Below are 18,143 nucleotides of genomic sequence, written 5' to 3' on the forward strand. Positions count from 1 at the left end.
TCTAACACAGTTAACTGAAATATATTTTTAATGTACTTGTTTTAGAGAAGTCATTTTAGTTTCATAACACATTATTTGTAATAAGCGAATGTGATGGATACCGGCCAGCAATATCCATCTCGGCTGCGGATGTTCGTTGAAACATGCTAAAAACATAAACAGAGACAACCAGGTCCTGTGGGGGAATAGGGACAGAAGGGCCACTCCTCATGTGGGGAGCGCCTATGGCCACCCTCTCTCCTAGAGGGTGCCATGGCCACTCCCTCTCGTGGGGAGCACGCTGTGTCCATACCCAAGCAGATTTTTATTGAGAAAACAGACTTAGTTTGTGGATTCACAGTCTGGCAGAAAAGATCAAAAGATGTAGGCAACTTACAAAGGTGGGGACAGAACTCCTGCTGAGATTCCGGGCAAGGTTTGTGGTCTTTAACATATGAAAGAGGTTCAGGTTCCAAAAGTTTCCTGCCTGTGCTTTTAAATTCCAAGTTAATAACATCCTCCAGCAAACAGATCTCACAGGATCTTGCATATTCTATGTCCCAGGCCTGATTACCCCAGGGGTCGGCCGTTTCTGGTCTGGACTATTTCGCCCCTGCAGGCCTTAGAAAGGCAGGAGACAGAGGCAGCCAGGAGACTTGGATTTCTCACATCCAAGAACAAAGACTCAGGCTTTGACAAAGCCAAAGAGGGCAGGGGTTGATGTCGATCACCCCTTCATTTCCACAGTCCCTTCTCTCAGGGCATTCCCACGTGATCGCGCCTGTCTTAAGTTCATTCTTTTTCTTAGAGAATTGTTACCCATCATTGACTGCCGATCATGCCAGGGAAATAAGTTTTGTCTCCTTCAGTGGCTCCTGGTCTGGAGGTCTTTCACTTAGCCTAAGTCATGGGGGGTTACAGCTTCCTGAGACCAGGCAGGGTGGCCCACAACAAGCAAATGTATATGGTTTTGTCAAGTTTACGGTAAACCTCTACAATGCACTGTAATTGTACATACCGCATTACCAAGTATACACTTGGCAGCCGAACTTCTGCTTCAAATAGGCATCAACGAAACTGCCTGCTTACAGTTTCACATGATCAACAAGGAGATAAATTTTTCCCAGACTCATTTCTCACTTTGAGCAGTCTGGGCTCTGAACATATTAAATTTTGTTTCTCCTCTGTTACTTACCGTTGGGAAAAGACAATTAAAAGAAAATTTCCCAAAGCAGAAAACCTTTCCACAAAGGCTGTAAAGACAAAAAATACTTTTAGTATTAAATAAGCATTAAACCAGAATGTGATACTTATAACAGGCAATCCACTAAGAGCTTGCAAAGACAGAAGTAAATCTCACCCTTTTCTATAACCAAACACAAGTCATTACATGCATGTTTTCAAGATAGACAATAACTAGTCCTCAGGAGGATTTCACAGCACCATTTGTCACACATAGTTCATCCTAGATTTACCTGGTAGTTGGAGTTACCATCTCTGTTAGCTGATTGGCTTTATCCAGAGGAAAAACAATCTTCTCATATCTTTATGACAGGAGGTGGGTTTGCAACTTGGAGCAAGGCACCCAGGGAAGATGGACCCCCACCGAAACTGAAGTAGAGTGCTCGCTGACATTTACAGGTTCTTGAGATATTCCTGGGTCATAACCTGGCAAAAGGCTCTTTTAGCTTCTAAAAAATGTTCATACATGTTTCAAAAACACAAAGAAGTTACAGCTTTCTAAAGAAGAGAAGTTTTCTAAAGTAAACACTCAAGGAAAAAGAGAAAAGTCTCTTCCCTTATTTTCAACAAGGAAGAATTAAGCCTCTTCTTTTTGTACTTGTATTTGTCTTTACACCACATACTCCAGTGATTGCTAGAAAAAGCTCTAGTCCTGTTCCTTTTGGTCATAATGCCCAGGTGGTCAGCCTGGGGAGTATTTCTAGGAACAATTCCTCAGGGTATTTAGTTCCCTCAACACAATGCTGTCCATTTCACTCCAGCTCTCTCATTACCTGGGCACACTAACACTCCAGGGGAAAACATGCACAAGGCATGGAAAGATTGCTGGGCCAGGAGAGTGAGCAAGTATAGCTCTACCCTGTACCAAAACATCACTGTCTTCTCTAAAAAATTGTCCTGCTGATAAGCCAACCATATCTTATAAATTTCTCTCACATTACAGAATGCTTACCTGTAATTCATTTCATTCAGGAACCACCTCAAACTCTAAATATATTTATAAATATTGCAATTATGAGTAAGCATTGTTTCCCATTGGAACTCCCACACCTGAGTTACACCAACATATATGATCTAGCAATCTGATTTAAATGTATATCCAATGTTACGAAATACATGAGGAGTTTGCTGAATAATATATAACAAAAGGATGGTCTAATCAAAACATACAGAAAAATCCAAAAGGATGTTATTATCTTATCCCATACATGGACCTAAAAAATTCTCATTTAAACAAGATATGCAGTTAGAAATACTTTGGTCATTATTGGGACTGATTAGCTTTACACAAAAGAAAGAATAGGTTAAGAAAAGCTGAGAACCTCTCTTCAAGAATAAAAGACAAGGAGAAGGGACAAAGAGAGAAGGCAAGAGTGTGTGCTGTCATAAAAGGCAGGAAACAAGAGATTTCTAGACAGAAGGCAGTCAATGTCACTGACTACTACAGATTCATGTGCACTAAGAAGATCTCTATGATTTAAAATGAGCACTAAGAAAATTCATTTGATTTGAAAAATAATAAAATTTAAGAATGATCATTAGTATGTAAATTCAATAAAATTATGAAATAACAACCAAATCTCAGGAAACTAAAGATGCACAAAGAACTAGAGGTGAAATTACGTATTACGTAAGAAATTTTGCAATACAATACATTCAACAGCTAGTTGGTCAAAGTTTTGTTTCTAAGATAGAGAGTTGTGTCTTTTTATGGGAGAGGGAAAGGAGTCAACTTGGCTGGGGAAAGGGAAATGCAGTTGCCAAAGAAAGCAGAATATTTGATCAAGGAAGCTCTGTGAGATGACAAGAAAACAATATCAATAATATTAATGATGAAATTTCTAAAATATTCATGCATACTTCAAAAAGACAAAGAAATAACTCAGAATGAGAAACTTTCTAAAGTAAATAGTCCAAGAAAAGGAAAGAGAAGTTTCTTCTCTTATTTTCAACAGAGAAATTAAGCCTCCTATTATTGTGACACCAGTGACTGTTTTTAAACAATCTCAAGTCTCTTCAATTCTGAATAAATCATTTTATGGGGACCACTGCATTTTCAAATTTCTATTTCAATATTTTGAAAGAATTTAATAAATAACCAAAGCAAAGTAATGCTACTAGAGTAATACTCCCACCGTAAATACTTATGAATAGCTAGAAAAAATATATAACAACTATTTTTCAGACATACTATATAGAGAAAATCTTAAAGATTCAACCAAAAAACTACAAAACTGGTAAATGAATTCAGTAAGGTAACAAAATACAAAATAAATGTTGGGAACCATCCTGCCTGGTTTTGGGAACTATAGCCTCGAAAATAGAAGAAAGGGTCTCATGACTAGGGCTAAGTAAAGAGACCTTGGGACCATAAGTCACTAAGGAGACAAAACTTATCCGCTCAAGCAGGGGTGCAGCCTCTGCCCCCTTCACTTCACCCTGCTTGGCCCCTGGAGGATGACTGGTTAGCCAATGATGGGTGAGATTCCTCAAGGTAGGAACAACCTAAGATAGACACAGTCACGAAGGGGCTATCCGGGAAGGGCTTAGGGGACTAGAGAGAAGGGGCAAAAGGCCCTCACCCCTCGGCTTTGTCATAGCTTGAGTCCTCATCCTATCTGTAAAAAGTCTCCTAATCTCTTGGCTTCCTTGCTTTCCCTGCTTGACTCAGGCCTGAAACAATGCCGGAGGCAGGTGCAGTCTTGTGCTAGATAGAACAGGTGGTTTCCAGGGGCAATCAGGCCTGAGAAAGAATGCATTAAATCCTGTCAAACCTGCTTTGTTAAGAATGCCCTCACCCTGGCTGGTGTAGCTCAGTGGATTGAGCACAGGCTGTAAACCATAGGGTCACTAGTTTGATTCCTAATCATGGCACATGACTGGGTTGCAGTCCAGGTCCCCAGTGGTGACCATGTGAGAGGCAACCATAGAGTGATGTTTCTCTCCCTCTCTCTCTAAAAACCCTTTTTAAAAATGCCCTCAAGTGATACATACTAAATGTTCAGGGTCCAAGCACAAAATGAGTTTGTTTCCCCAGGCTTTATGGCCAATTGGCATCACTTGGTCTACCAGACTCTGACTCAAAAGGACCCTCATGACCCCTGAAATGTTATCTGTAAACCATATCTCCTTTCTTTGATATGGATCCCTATGCAAGCTAAACTCAAAAAGCCCCAGGGAAAAGATGCTTGGGGCTCTTCTCCTCTGAGAGATTAGCTGCCTTTTCTCTCCCAGCAGATCACGTTTTGGTAGTCTTATTCTCATTCCATCTGTGACTCCAAGAGACGCTGTGGGACAAGGTCCCCCTCAGATAAACATTCAGAAATCAGTTGCATTTCACACACTAGTAGTGAACTATCAAAAAGAGAAATTAAGAAAACAATCCCACATACAATTGCATCAAAGCAATAAAATACCTAGAAATAAATCTAACAAAAGAGATAAAAGATCTGTACTCAAAAAACTATAATACACTTGAAGAAGATACAAATAAATAGAAATATTTACTGTGTTCATGGATTGGAAGAATTAACATCATTAAAATGTCTATATTACCCAAAGCAATCTATAGATTCAATGCAATTCTAATCAAAATACCAATGATTTTTTTACAAAAACAGAGTCATTAAAAAATACAAATTCACAAAAGAATCCAAATAGCCACAACAATCTTGAAAAAAAAAAAAAGAAAACAAAGTTGGAGGTATCACACTACCTGATATCATCTATACTACAAGGCCACAGTAATCAAAACAGTGTGGTACTGGCATAAATACAGACATATAGGTCAATGGAATAAAATATAGATCCCAGAAATAAGACCACACCTATATGTCAATTATTATTTGACAAAAAAAGAAAGAACATACAATGGGGTAAAGACAATCTATTTAAGAGATGATGTTGGGAAAATTTGGACAGATACATGCAAAAAAAAAAATGCAACGAGACCACCTTCTTACTCCATATACCAAAAAACACTCAAGGTGTATTAAAGACCTAAAAATGAAAGCCTTGAAACCATAAAAATCCTAGAAGAAAATATAGGCAGTAAAATCTTTGACATTGCTCTTAGCAGCATTTTTTTCTGATATATCTCCTCAAGCAAGGGAAACAAAAGAAACATAAACAAATGGAACTACATCAAACTAGAAAGTTTTTCACAGCAAAGGAAATCTTCAACAAAGCAAAAAGGCAACTCACTGAATGGGAGAAGATATTTGCCAATGATATATCTAACAAGGAATTCATAAAGAACTGAGCTAACTCAACAGCAAAAAAAGACAAACAATTCGATTAAAAAGTGGGCAGAGGACCTGAAAAGACAAATCTCCCTGAAGAGGACACACGGACATAATGGACATAATGGACATAATGGACATATCTTATGCCAATGGACATAAGAAAAGATGCTCAACATCATTGATCATCAGAAAAAAGCTAATTGAATCCACAATGATATGTTACCTCACACCTGTCAGAATGGCTATCATCAATAAATCTACAAACGAGAAGTGATGGCAAGGATTTGGAGAAAAGAGAACTCTTGTGCACTGCTAGAAGAAATGCAGATTGGTGTAACCACAGTGGAAAACAGTGTGGAGGTTCCTCAAAAACTTAAAATGAAACTGCCTTATGCCCCAGTGATTCCACTTCCAAGTATATATTCTAAAAAAACCAAAACACTAATTCAAAAGAAATACACACCCTATGTTTACTGCAGCATTATTTACAATAGCCAAGACAGGGAAGCAACCCAAGCTCCCATCAACAGAGGAGTGGATAAAAAAGTGCTGGTACATATACACACTGAAATATTACTCAGCCACAAAAAGAATGAAATTCTACCATTTGTGAAAGCATGGATGGGCCTAGAATTTATTTCACTTATGCTAAGTGAAATAATTCGGTCAGACAAAGACAAATACCATGTGGTTTCACTTATATGTGGAATTTAAAGAACTAAAGAAACAAGCAAAATTGAAACAGTCTCATACATACAGAGATCAGACTGATGGCTGCCAGAGGGTAAGGGGGTTGGTGACTGAGTGAAAATGGTGAAGGGATTGAGAAGTACAGATTGAGAAGTACAGTTAAGTATTCACAAGGATTTAAAGTACAGCATTGAAAATACAGTCAATAACATTGTAATGATTGTGTATGTTGCCAGGTGGGTGCTTGAAATATCAGGGGATACTCTGTAAAGTACGTGATTGTCACTGTGCTGTACATTTGAAACTAATAAAATGATGTTGAATGTAAAGTGTAATTAAGAAACACAATTTAAAAATACTTTTATGACAATAAAGAAAATAGATCTAATTTTTTAAATGGATAAAAGATTTAAACCAATTCATCATAAATGATATGTGAACAGGCAATAAGTACTTGAAAATTTGCTCAGTACTACTAGTCACCGCAGAAATGCTGATTAAATGAATAAGGAGAAAATTCCACCCCTATATCTTTTTTTATTGACAATAACAAGTGTTGGTGAAATGTGGATCAACTAGACCTCTCATACATTCGTTGACGGTACTGTAAAATGGTTCAACCTCATTTGGAGAACAATTTGACTCTTCTTAAAACTTCATCATACACTTACCTTATTCTCAGGAGATTTCCTGTTAGTCATTTACCCAAAATAATGAAAAACATGCTCACAAAAAGATTCCTACATGAGTGTTCATCAAAGCTTTATTTATGTATAACAATTAAAATGAAATAACCCAAAAGCTCACCACCTAGTAAATGAATAAATAAGGTGTAAATTCATGCAGTGGAATACTACTCAGCAATTAAAAGAAAGGAACTTTTTCATACTCAACAATGTGGATGAATCTTTATATAAAAGCATATCATAATCAAGAGTCATCTACAGACATAGAAATCAGATCAGTGGTGGCTGGGGTGGGAGAGAGGATGTTGAGGTAGGTAATTGAAAATGGGCCAAAAGGAAGTTTTGGGGTGCTGAGAACATTCTAACTCTTAAAGTGGTAGTGTCACAGGTGTATATATCTGTCAGAACTAATTGAACTTTGTACTTTAAATGACTGCATTTTATTCTGTGAAAATTAAACCTCATTTAAGTTTATTCTTTTAAAAATGCAATTCCAACTTTATTTTTTGCAGAAAATTGTTTCCAAAATTAATCATGCACACTATAGCCATCAGCCCTCTGTGGGACCCTCGGCACTGTAGACCTCTGCCTCTTTGTTCATTGCCACAAGAAAATCAAGCACCGCTCTGTTCTGTTCACTCTCGCATTCCCATGTATCTGGTCATTTTTCATTGTATTAGTCAGATTTCCTACCCTTGATTCAATTCCATTTATTAGAGGATCCATTTAATTATTGCAACCACTGATTTCCTTTATTGGAGATATTGAGAAATTCAAGATTTAAAACCCACAAAATTGTGGCTTCTCTGATTTTGATAATTATCTCAGGAGTGCAAACATGATTAATACCAATTAGAATTTAAAGAACTGCCAATTCCTCAGTTGGACTTAAAAATGAACTCTTAGTGAGAGCTTCTCCTTCTCCTTGGGGGGCCCTGGTGCACCTCCGTGGGGAATGAGGCTCCAGAGGAAACTGTGAAAGTCCTGCCAACAAATCGTTGTTTTAAGAAAAGAAATTGTAACCTAGTGTGAACTGGCTATTAATCACTTTCAGCACCCACTTCTCGAAAACTTCATGAGTGAAATTCAGCAATGTGTAATGGCCCTTGCCTTAAATTCTAGAAAGAGTTTCATTTTTCTAGCACAAAAAGGAAAAGGAAGTGTTTCCATTTCAGTTAGATAGCCTTTAGCCAGTTCCTTCTTTCAGCCCGTTCATTGACAAGGACATACCTCGGGACTGGAAGTGTTTCCCTGGGAACCGTAAGTGCTGTGTTACTCTGCCAACAAGAGAGTGACAGCACTATTTGGGGCTAAGTTTTTCCCTTCTCTAGAATAAATAGATGCAGCTAACCTCGATGCTTTGAAATGAAGTCAAGTAAAGGAATCTCAGCCTCATGTAGAAAAGTCATAAAAATAACTTGAACTTGGGTCTTCCTAAAAGAAAGCCATTTGGATGGAACTGGAGAGCATTATGCTAAGTGAAGTAAGCCAGGCAGTAAAAGACAAACACCATATGATCTCACCTATAAGTAGAAACTAATCAACAAAAAAAAACAAGCAAGCAAAATATAACCAGAGACATGAAAATAAAGAACAAACTGACAGTAACCAGAGGGAGTGAGTGGTACAAAGAGGAAAGAAGGGGAAAGGTTGTCAAAGAACATGTATAAAGGACCCATGGACAAAGCCAAAGGAGGCTAGGACTGAGGGTGCGAGGTAGGGGGGGAGGGAGGTCAGGGGAAAGTGGTGGCTAGAAAATGGAAACAACTGGGCTTAAATAACAATTTTAAAAATTATAAATAAATAAATAAAATAAAGATGTCTTAATTCAGTGAATCTTATCCAGAACTACCAATCCTTGAGATGCATTTCAAACTGGCAGTCTTTATTCACATTTTAGTTTAGGACAGTCCCTCAAGTAATGGCTCTTGATGCACTTTCCTTTGCGGAGGTTGTAGATATATATATATTCTTGGGTGCCCCTGCTTTAAGGCTGAACACTATTGGGCATCTTCAAATTTACTACATGATGAAAGTCTTAGAAATTGAAATTGGCCACCATACACAAAATGAATATGCAAACAAACAAAACCAAGACTTGAAACATATCACTCTTAGCCCAAATTCATAAAAGAAATGTGTTAATGCTTATCTACTTTTCTTCTTTATTTGAGAGTATGAAAAGTTTAAGAGAAATGAAGGATGCTTGATTGCATCAACATAGGTCAGAAAAAAATGATGTAACTCCATCTCAAACCATTAAGCACTAAATGAGTTAAGAAGCTCTCTGTACTCAAGGCAGTCTGGAGAATGGGGAGAATAACCAGGACACAGTAAGAAACACATCTCCTTTTTTTTTTTTATTAATCATTGTTCATATACAGTTTTCTCCTTTTTACTCCCAATCCAGTTCCCCCTCCCACCCTCCCCCCTTCCCTCCCATTACCACCCTCCCCTTAGTCTATGACCATGTGTCCTTTAAGTTTGTTCCTGTGAACCCTTCCCACTGTCCCCTTAAATTCCCTCTTCTCTCCCCTCCGGTCAGAAACACATCTCCTTGATTTGGGAAAGACAGGCAGGAAGCAGAGACGAAGAAGAAAGCTTTGCAGAGAGAAAAGCTGGAAGCAGCAGCAGCAGACTTGGAGACAAATTATTCAGCAAATATTTCCTATTACATCATGTCTCCAGCATTTGAATATAATGGATAGTAGGATTTTGTAAACATATGCACGTATCTGTCTACTTAAAGTTGTAGGTAACAAGGGACACAATGTAAACAAACCAGCCACTTACATAATCATTCAGAAAATATCTTTTGAGGACTTGCTTTGTGCCTAGCCCTGTGTTGACACCCTACAGCAGCTATGCTGCTCTCAAGGGCCTTAGAGTTTACAGAAGAAGCCAAGCAGAGTAAATACAATTTTCTAAGTGTTCACATGTAAATATGCACATAGTGTTTTTGGAAGCATGTAGGAATAGCACCTTAACTGCACTGGAGATGAGAAGTTGGGGGGGCTTCCCATGAGTTGGGTGCTCACCTGAGATCTAGAAGTCAGATCAGACATAGCCAAATAATGGAGAGAGTAAGGAAGGTATCTAGGCAAAGGAATAGTAAATATTTGGCATCTGAGGCCATGTGGTCTCTGTTTGAACTACTCACCTCTGAGGCTTTACATAAAAGCAGCCACAGACAATACAAACAAATTAGTGTGGTTGTGTTCTAGTAAAAGTTTATTTACAAAAACAGGGTCATGGTTTGCCGACCTCCGAACCTGGGAATTCAGAAAGTATGGAGCATAGAATGGGGAAGGAAGAAGGAAAAATGGCCGAAGATTGGGCTGGGAGATTGGATAGGTCAAGATCAGATAATCAAGGACCTTGAATGGCATGCCATGGAGTTTGCACATTACCATCAAGGTTCTGAGGAGTGATGTGGTCAGTATTGTGTTTTAGGATGACCACCCTTGCTACAGCTAGAAATATGGATAGGAAGAGTATGGAGGTCCGAGGATAGGGAATCCATTGAGAAGTGTGTATTTTGATCCTCATGAAAGATGCTGGCATGAACTGAAGTAGCCTAGAAGAGATGGAAAGAGAGGAAGAGACTGGAGAATAATGAGGCAACTGACAGGAGAATATAACTGAGTGATATGGGGAAATGAAAAGGAACACTGTATGACTCTGTATGCTGTGACTTTTCTAAAAGAAATAAAAAGTACTATTAAATTTTAATAAGAATATAGATTTAAGTATTTATTCCAGTATTTTAACTCTATAATCTTAGTTTTCTAACATTACTTCCCTGTGTTTCTCTGAATATTGTTTTTACCTGCTAACTTGAGATATCCGATCTCCCTCCAAATCTTACAAAACTTCACACATCCTCACAACCCAAGGCAGTCAGCTGTCCAGATGGTGGCTGCCCAATTCTTGCCACTGCTCTGCTCTGCATCCCCTCTGCTGGGCACTACTGCCACTTCTGCTGGAACCACTGCTCTGACCAGGCTCAGCTGCTTCTACTTGCACCATTGCCACTCCTCCAGTTCCTTGTAGTGCCCAAGCCAAGCCATGTTACTTACAAAAGTAGAAAGAATCTGCATCTCCATGTACATCCCCCACTTTGTTAGTGGGACACTACAGCAGCACTGTCTGTGACCAGCATCTCAAAAGAGTTCACTCAGTCATCACCTGCAGCCCATTCCTCCATAAAGCTTAGACAAATGTGTACATGTGTTATAGAAGAAGGCTGACACTATACTTATCACACACACACACACACACACACACACACACACCATGTTAGCAAACTCCCTGACTCAAGATTCTCCCCTCCAAAAGCCTCATGAATCCATCACAAAAACTAACTCACAGGAGACCTGAGAGATGATCAGAAGTGCCTGAACTCCCAGCTTCAGCTGGATTCCCTGCCCTCGTTCAACTTCACAAACCTAGAAGCCTTGTCTGAAATGCACTTCCCCCCCTCCCCTCTCCTGTTGAACTCTTCCAGGACCCAGCTTAGGTACTTTCTTTTTGGGAAACCTTCTTTAACCCCTCCCCAGGCTGGTGAGGGGACCCTTTGAGGTCTTTCCAAAACAATCTGTGCACAACTCTATACTTCCACTCCCTGAGTTATGTTGTAATTATTGTATATCATTTATCTCCCTATCTAAATTATAAGCTCCTAATTGCCTAGCAGGACTTGGGACATAGTTAATTCTCAGCAAATCCCTATAGAAAAAATAGGTCTAATTATGAATTATAAACTGTGTTTAGCCTTTAGAAATCTTTATTGGCCAGATGAGACTGCCACGTTCCTCAGCATAGAGAGTGAAGATACATCCCTACATACGGTGACTGGGCTCACGGAGCATTCCTGTTAGTGCCAACTCACATTTCTTCTGTCTCTTAGGGTTTCATGGAAAAGAACTGGAGCTCACATATTATGAAAAAAGAATAATTCCTCCCTGGTCTAGAAAAGAGTATGAGGGAATGGAAGTATTTTCTACTCTAAGTTCTCAGAGAATTAGTGTTCTCTCACATAGGGATAGAATTAAGCAACATAACAGCAATAAGAAAAAAAGTACCTAGGAATAAACTTAGCTGAGGTGAAAGACCTGTATTTGGAAAACTACTGAACACTGAAAAAAAAAAATGGAGGAAGATACAAATAAATGGAAGCATATACCATGTTCATGGGTAGGAAAAATTATCATTAAAATGTCCATACTACCCAAAGCAATCTATAGATTCAATGCAATCCCTATTAAAATACCAATAACATACTTCACATATTTAGAACAAATATTTCAAAAATTTATATGGAACTAAAGATGATACTGAATAGCCCCAGCAATCTTGAGATAAAGTAGACCTACAATAAAGTAGGAGGATTCACAATACCTGATATCAAACTATATTACAAGTCCACTGTAATCAAAACAGTCTGGTACCGGCTAAGAACAGACATATAGATCAATGGAACAGAGTAGAGAACTAAGAAATAAACCAGGTCTCTATGGTCAATTAATATTCAACAAAGGGGGCAGGAACATAAAATGGAGTAAAAATAGCCTCTTCAACAAATGGTGTTGGGTGATCTGGACAGCTACATACAAAAAAACTGAAACTAGACCACCAACTTATACCATACACAAAAATAAACTCAAGATGGATAAAAGACTTAAATATAAATCACAACACCATAAAAGTCCTAGAGGAGAACACAGGCAGGAAAATTTCAGATATTCCATGCAGCAATATCTTCACTGATATATCTCCTAGGTCAAGGAAAATAAAGGAAAGAACAAACAAATGGGACTACATCAGCCCTGGCAGGTGTGGCTCAGTGGATTGAGCACCAGCCTGTGAACCAAAGAGTTGCTAGTTTAATCCCCAGCCCAGGACACTGAATTGCAGGCCAGGTCCCCAGTAGAGGGGCACACAAGAGGCAACCACACATTGATGTCTGTTTCTCCTTCCCTTCCCAAAGGACCTGAACAGCCACTTCTCTAAGGAGGACATACAGAGGGCCCAGGGACATAGGAAAGGATGTTCAACACCACTAGCCATCAGAGAGATGCAAATCAAAACCACAACAAGATACCACCTCACACCAGTCAGAATGGCCATCATAAACAAATCAACAAACAAGTGCTGGCAAGGATGTGGAGAAAAGGGAACCTTAGTGCACCATTGGTGGGAATGCAGACTGGTGCAGCCACTGTGGAAAACAGTATGAAATTTCCTCAGAAAACTAAAAATGGAACTGCCTTTTGACCCAGCAATTCCACTGCTGGGATTATACTCTAAGAATCCTGAAATACCAGTTCAATAGAATCTATGCACCCCTATGTTCATAGCAGTGTTACTTACAATAGCCAAATGCTGGAAACAGCCTAAGTGCCCATCAGTAAATGAGTGGATCAAAAAAGTGTGGAACATTTACACAAAGGAATTCTATGCAGCAGAAAGAAAGGAGGAACTCCTGCCTTGCACGATAGCATGGATGGAACTGGAGAGTATTATGCTAAGTGAATAAGCCAGGAGGCAAAAGACAAATACCATATGATCTCATCTGCAAGAGAAACCTAATGAACAAAATAAACAAATAAGCAAAAGAGAACCACAGGCATGGAAATAAGGAACAGACTGACAGTGACCAGAGGGGAGTGGGGAGGTGGAGAAGTGGGGAAAGAAGGGGAAGGGCCTAGTCAAGGAACAAGTATTGATGACCCATACACATGGATAACAGGGTAGGGATTGACTGTGGGAGCAGGGGATAAGGGGTGGGGGTGGGAAGAGCAATGGGCAAAAAACTGAGACAACTGTAATAGAACAGTAAAAAAAATTTTTTTAATTTTTAAAAAGACCATATGCATACCCTCAACAACTAAGAAGACAGGAAATTTCATCCCTCCTAATTTGTTAGTAAATGAACAGATTATGCTTTTTATAAGACTTGTGGAATACCTTTCTTGCTAATAAAATCAACTCATGGACTTTATAAAAAAATTATGCAACATATCAATACTGTGAGTTGCCTCTTCCATGCTGTTCCTTACATATTTTAAAACTTGTACAATTTGTCTTGTAGTAATTTATTTTGCCCATTGCAAAGAAGAACCATATGGAAGAATATTCTTAATAAGAGAGGAAGTAGTTTTACTAATTTTCTAGTGAATTTTAATGCAACAGAGAGAAAGGTCTCAGCCTGTAAGTTTGCACATACAAACAGGAAAAAATGGCACAGAAAGACATTTAGTCACAAAGGAAGATTTTGATAGGAATATACATTCAAGGATTTCCAGTGTGTTATCCTTAGCATTTGGTAGCTTTTTCAATTTTTTAGGTTGGTGTCTACAGATCTTTAGCCAATATAAATTTATTAGATGCTTCAATATATTAGATCCTGATTCAGCTTGCCTTGGAATTTTGACTTAAAGTTTAGTCCATTTCCCTACTTGAGTGTAAGAAAATGAAATGTCTGGGACACCTTACACCTTTGACAAGGAGACGACACAGAGGGAGTTATCATAAACAAAGAGCGAGACTGAATTTCGTACTTTTGTTTTTTAAAGTTACTGACAGTTGTGCCTGACTTCAATGGTTCTTACTTTTTCTTTCTCTTTTTTCTTTTTAGATCCTTCTAACGTTTTTATAATACTGATTTAGTGAGATGAATTTCTTTAGCTTTTTCTTACCTAGGAAACTATCTCTGCTTCAGTTCTAAATGATAGCCTTGCTGAGTAGTATAATCTTAATTGTAGGTATTTGCTTTTCATTACATTGAATATTGTGCCAATACCTTCTGGTTTGCAGAGTTTCTGTTGAGAAATCAGCTTCTCTCTTATGGAAGCTCCCTGGTACATATCTAATTTCTTGTCTCTTATTACTTTTAAGATCCTTTTTTGTTTTTCACCTTTGCCATTTTAATTATAATATATGTTGATGTAAGCCTCTTTGGATACACCTTGTTTGGGGCTCTCTGTGCATCCTTGACTTATGTCTATTTTCTAATTTAGGACAGTTAGTGTTCCAGACATTATTTTTTCAAAAAAACTTTTAATACATTGTTTGCTTCTCCTTTTGGTACCCCTATGGTGTTTGATGTCGTCTCAGAGGTCCCTTAAACTCTCCTTATGTTTTTATTTTTTCTTTTGGATTGGGTGCTTTCTACTACCTTGTTTTTCAAGGTAGTAGATGTGATCCAGTGCTTCTTCTAATCTGATGTTGATTCCTTTTAATGTATTCTTTTTTAATTACTTTATTGTTCAATTACAGTTGTCTGCATTTTCTCCCCACCACTCTCCCCTACCCCAGTCAAACCTACCTCCCTCCCTTGCTTCCACCCTCCTCCTTGTTTTGTCCATTTGTCTTTTATAGTATATCCTGAAAACACTTCCCCCCACTGTCACCTCCACCCTCCCCTCTGGCTATTGTCAGTTCGTTCTTAATTTCAGTGTCTCTGGTTCAATTTTGCTTGCTTGTTTGTTTTGTTGATTAGGTTCCACTTATAGGCGAGATCATATGGTATTTGTCCCTCACCACCTGACTTATTTCACTTAGCATAATGCTGTCCAGTTCCATCCATGCTGTCACAAAGGGCAGGAGCTCCTTCTTTCTTTCTGCTGCATAGAATTCCATTGTGTAAATGTACCATAGTTTTTGACCCATTCATTTACTGATGGGCACTTAGGTTGCTTCCAGCTCTTGGCTATTGTAAATTGTGCTGCAATGAACTTTGGGGTGCATAGGTTCTTTTGAATTGGAGTTTCAGGGTTCTTAGAATATAATCCCAGCAGTGGAATTGCTGAGTCAAAAGGCAGTTCCATTTTTAGTTTTCTGAGGAAATTCCATACTGTTTTCCACAGTGGCTGCACTAGTCTGCATTCCCACCAACAGTGCACTAGGGTTCCCTTTTCTCCACATCCTCTCCAACACTTGTTTGTTGATTTGTTTATGATGGCCATTCTGACTGGTGTGAGATGGTAACTCATTGTGGTTTTCATTTGCATCTCTCTAATGGCTAGTGATGCTGAGCATATTTTCATATGTCTCTGGGCCCTCTGTATGTCCTCTTTGGAGAAGTGTCTGTCCAAGTCTTTTGTCCATTTTTTAATTTTTTTTTTTTTGTGTCTTCCTGGAGTGGAGTCGTGTGAGTTCTTTATATATTTTGGAGATCAAACCCTTGTCTGAGGTATCACTGGCAAATGATTTCCCATATAGCTGGTTCTCTTTTCATTTTAATGTTGTTTTCTTTGGCCATGCAGAAGCTTTTTAATTTGATGAGGTCCCGTTTGTTTATTCTTTCCTTTATGTCCCTTGCTTTAGGAGACATATCAGTGAAGATGTTGCTGTGTGGAATGTCTGAGATTTTCCTGCCAGTATTTTCCTCTAGGACTTCTATGGGGTTACGACTTATATTTAAGTCTTTTATCCACCTTGCATTTATTTTTGTGTATGGTGTAAGTTGGTGATCAAGTTTCATTTTTTTTTTGCATATCTCCCAACACCATTTGTTGAAGAGGCTATTTTTACTCCATTTTATGCTTCTTCCTCCTTTGTCAAATATTAATTAACCGTAGAGACTTGGGTTTATTTCTGGGCTCTCTAATCTGTTTCATTGATCTATGTGCCTATTTTTATGCCAGTACCAGGCTGTTTTTATTACAGTGGCCTCCTACTTTCAACTTATAATTGAAGTTCTCAGTTCTATCTCATGAATGGGAGGGAATTCTGAAATTTCCTTGTTTCCTTGTTAAAGAATTAGGTCACATCTCTTCTTCAAGGAGGATTTCTGGTTCATTTATATGAAACTAACTTTTTTTATATGAAACTAATTCTTATAGGGGACCCTAATCATCACAGTTTGCTTTCACATCTTTATCTTCTGCCCAGTCCTCTCTCACATTTAATTTTGTATCTACCTGAAATGTAATTTGATGTGTTGTGTGGTTTACTCTGCATGACAAGTCTTTGGAAAAGCCATTGCTTTCCTTAGGGCTTTTTCACCTCCTTGTTTCTAATTGTATAAATAAAAGGAATCAGAAGGTGTGAGGATGATATTTAGCACAGATACCACCTTATTAAAGGAGCAGTGTACTGTGAGTTTCAGGTACATGAACAAAACTGCTCCATAGCCAGGGAGGCAACTCTCAGGTGAGAGGCACTGGTGGAGAACACCTTCTGGCAGCCAGCAGCTTAGGGAATCTGTAGGGTGGCAGAGGAATAGAGGCCTAGGAAATCACAGAGCAAAGCAGTGGCCCTGGGATTACCAAGACAGTGGATAAGAGACCCAGAAGCTCCAACATTCTTGTGTCTTCCCAAGCAGCTTTCAAGATGGGACCAATATCACTGGATGACATTTTTGCCACAGAATAGCAACTAGATGAGCTGTATCATCTGCCAAAAAACAAGGGTGAAGCCTAACGCCCAGGAGCCAAGGCCAGCTGTGGGCAGATGTTGCTGGTCAATGTGGCAGGGTAGCAAAGAGGCTTGCAGATTGTCAGGTAACGGGCAAAAGACATGATAAAAGAACTCAGTGGTGTGAGAAGAAGTGGAAGAAGGCCTGCAGAAAGCACAGGGGGTGCAGCTTGCTGCTCTTGCCACCATCAAGTTGTCTAGCGGTTCAGGGGTGACTGTGGTGGAGAACCGGATCTCTAGGGAAGGACAAGTTGCAAAGGGAAAAGTCCACTGGAATTTGTAGCCTGGGCTGAGCCCAGAAAAGGGCAATAGCGAGCCCACTGCCTGCAATGTTTAACACGTAGATGAGAAAGGTCACTGGGAAGAGAGGGATTGGTAGTCCTTGGACACCAGGGAAGCCTACCTAGCAGAATGAACCTTGTAATTGCTCTGCCATTTCTCATGTTCCTGGATAGTCTAGAAAATCAGGCAAGAAAGTAGCACCTTAGAATCCCACACTCAAATGCAGTTTAAACCTCTCCTCCCTACCCCCGACCAAAAAAAAAAAGGAAAGAAAAAAGATTCTGATTATTCTATTTAAAGTCCTCCAGGACACTCTGCCTCCTTCACACACATGTGCATGAAGCAAGCACTGCCCCCTGACCAGTGATTTGGCTCGTTCTTGTGCTGGTTTTTAATGGACTTAAAAGTACTAAGTACACTTTATGAATAGAAAACTACTTTTTCACATTTGTTACAGCAATGAGAATTATCCTTGTAATGTGATGGTTTAGCTGTCAAGAATCCATAAGATCATTTAAAATAAACAGTGTCTATTAACGGTACATACTACATAAGCCCAGTTGGTGGGTTCATAAGAAGTTAATCCATGCTCTAATAT

Source organism: Phyllostomus hastatus, unplaced genomic scaffold, assembly GCF_019186645.2.
Source record: "Phyllostomus hastatus isolate PE091 unplaced genomic scaffold, TTU_PhHast_1.1 phas_scaffold_193, whole genome shotgun sequence".
NCBI lineage: Eukaryota > Metazoa > Chordata > Mammalia > Chiroptera > Phyllostomidae > Phyllostomus > Phyllostomus hastatus.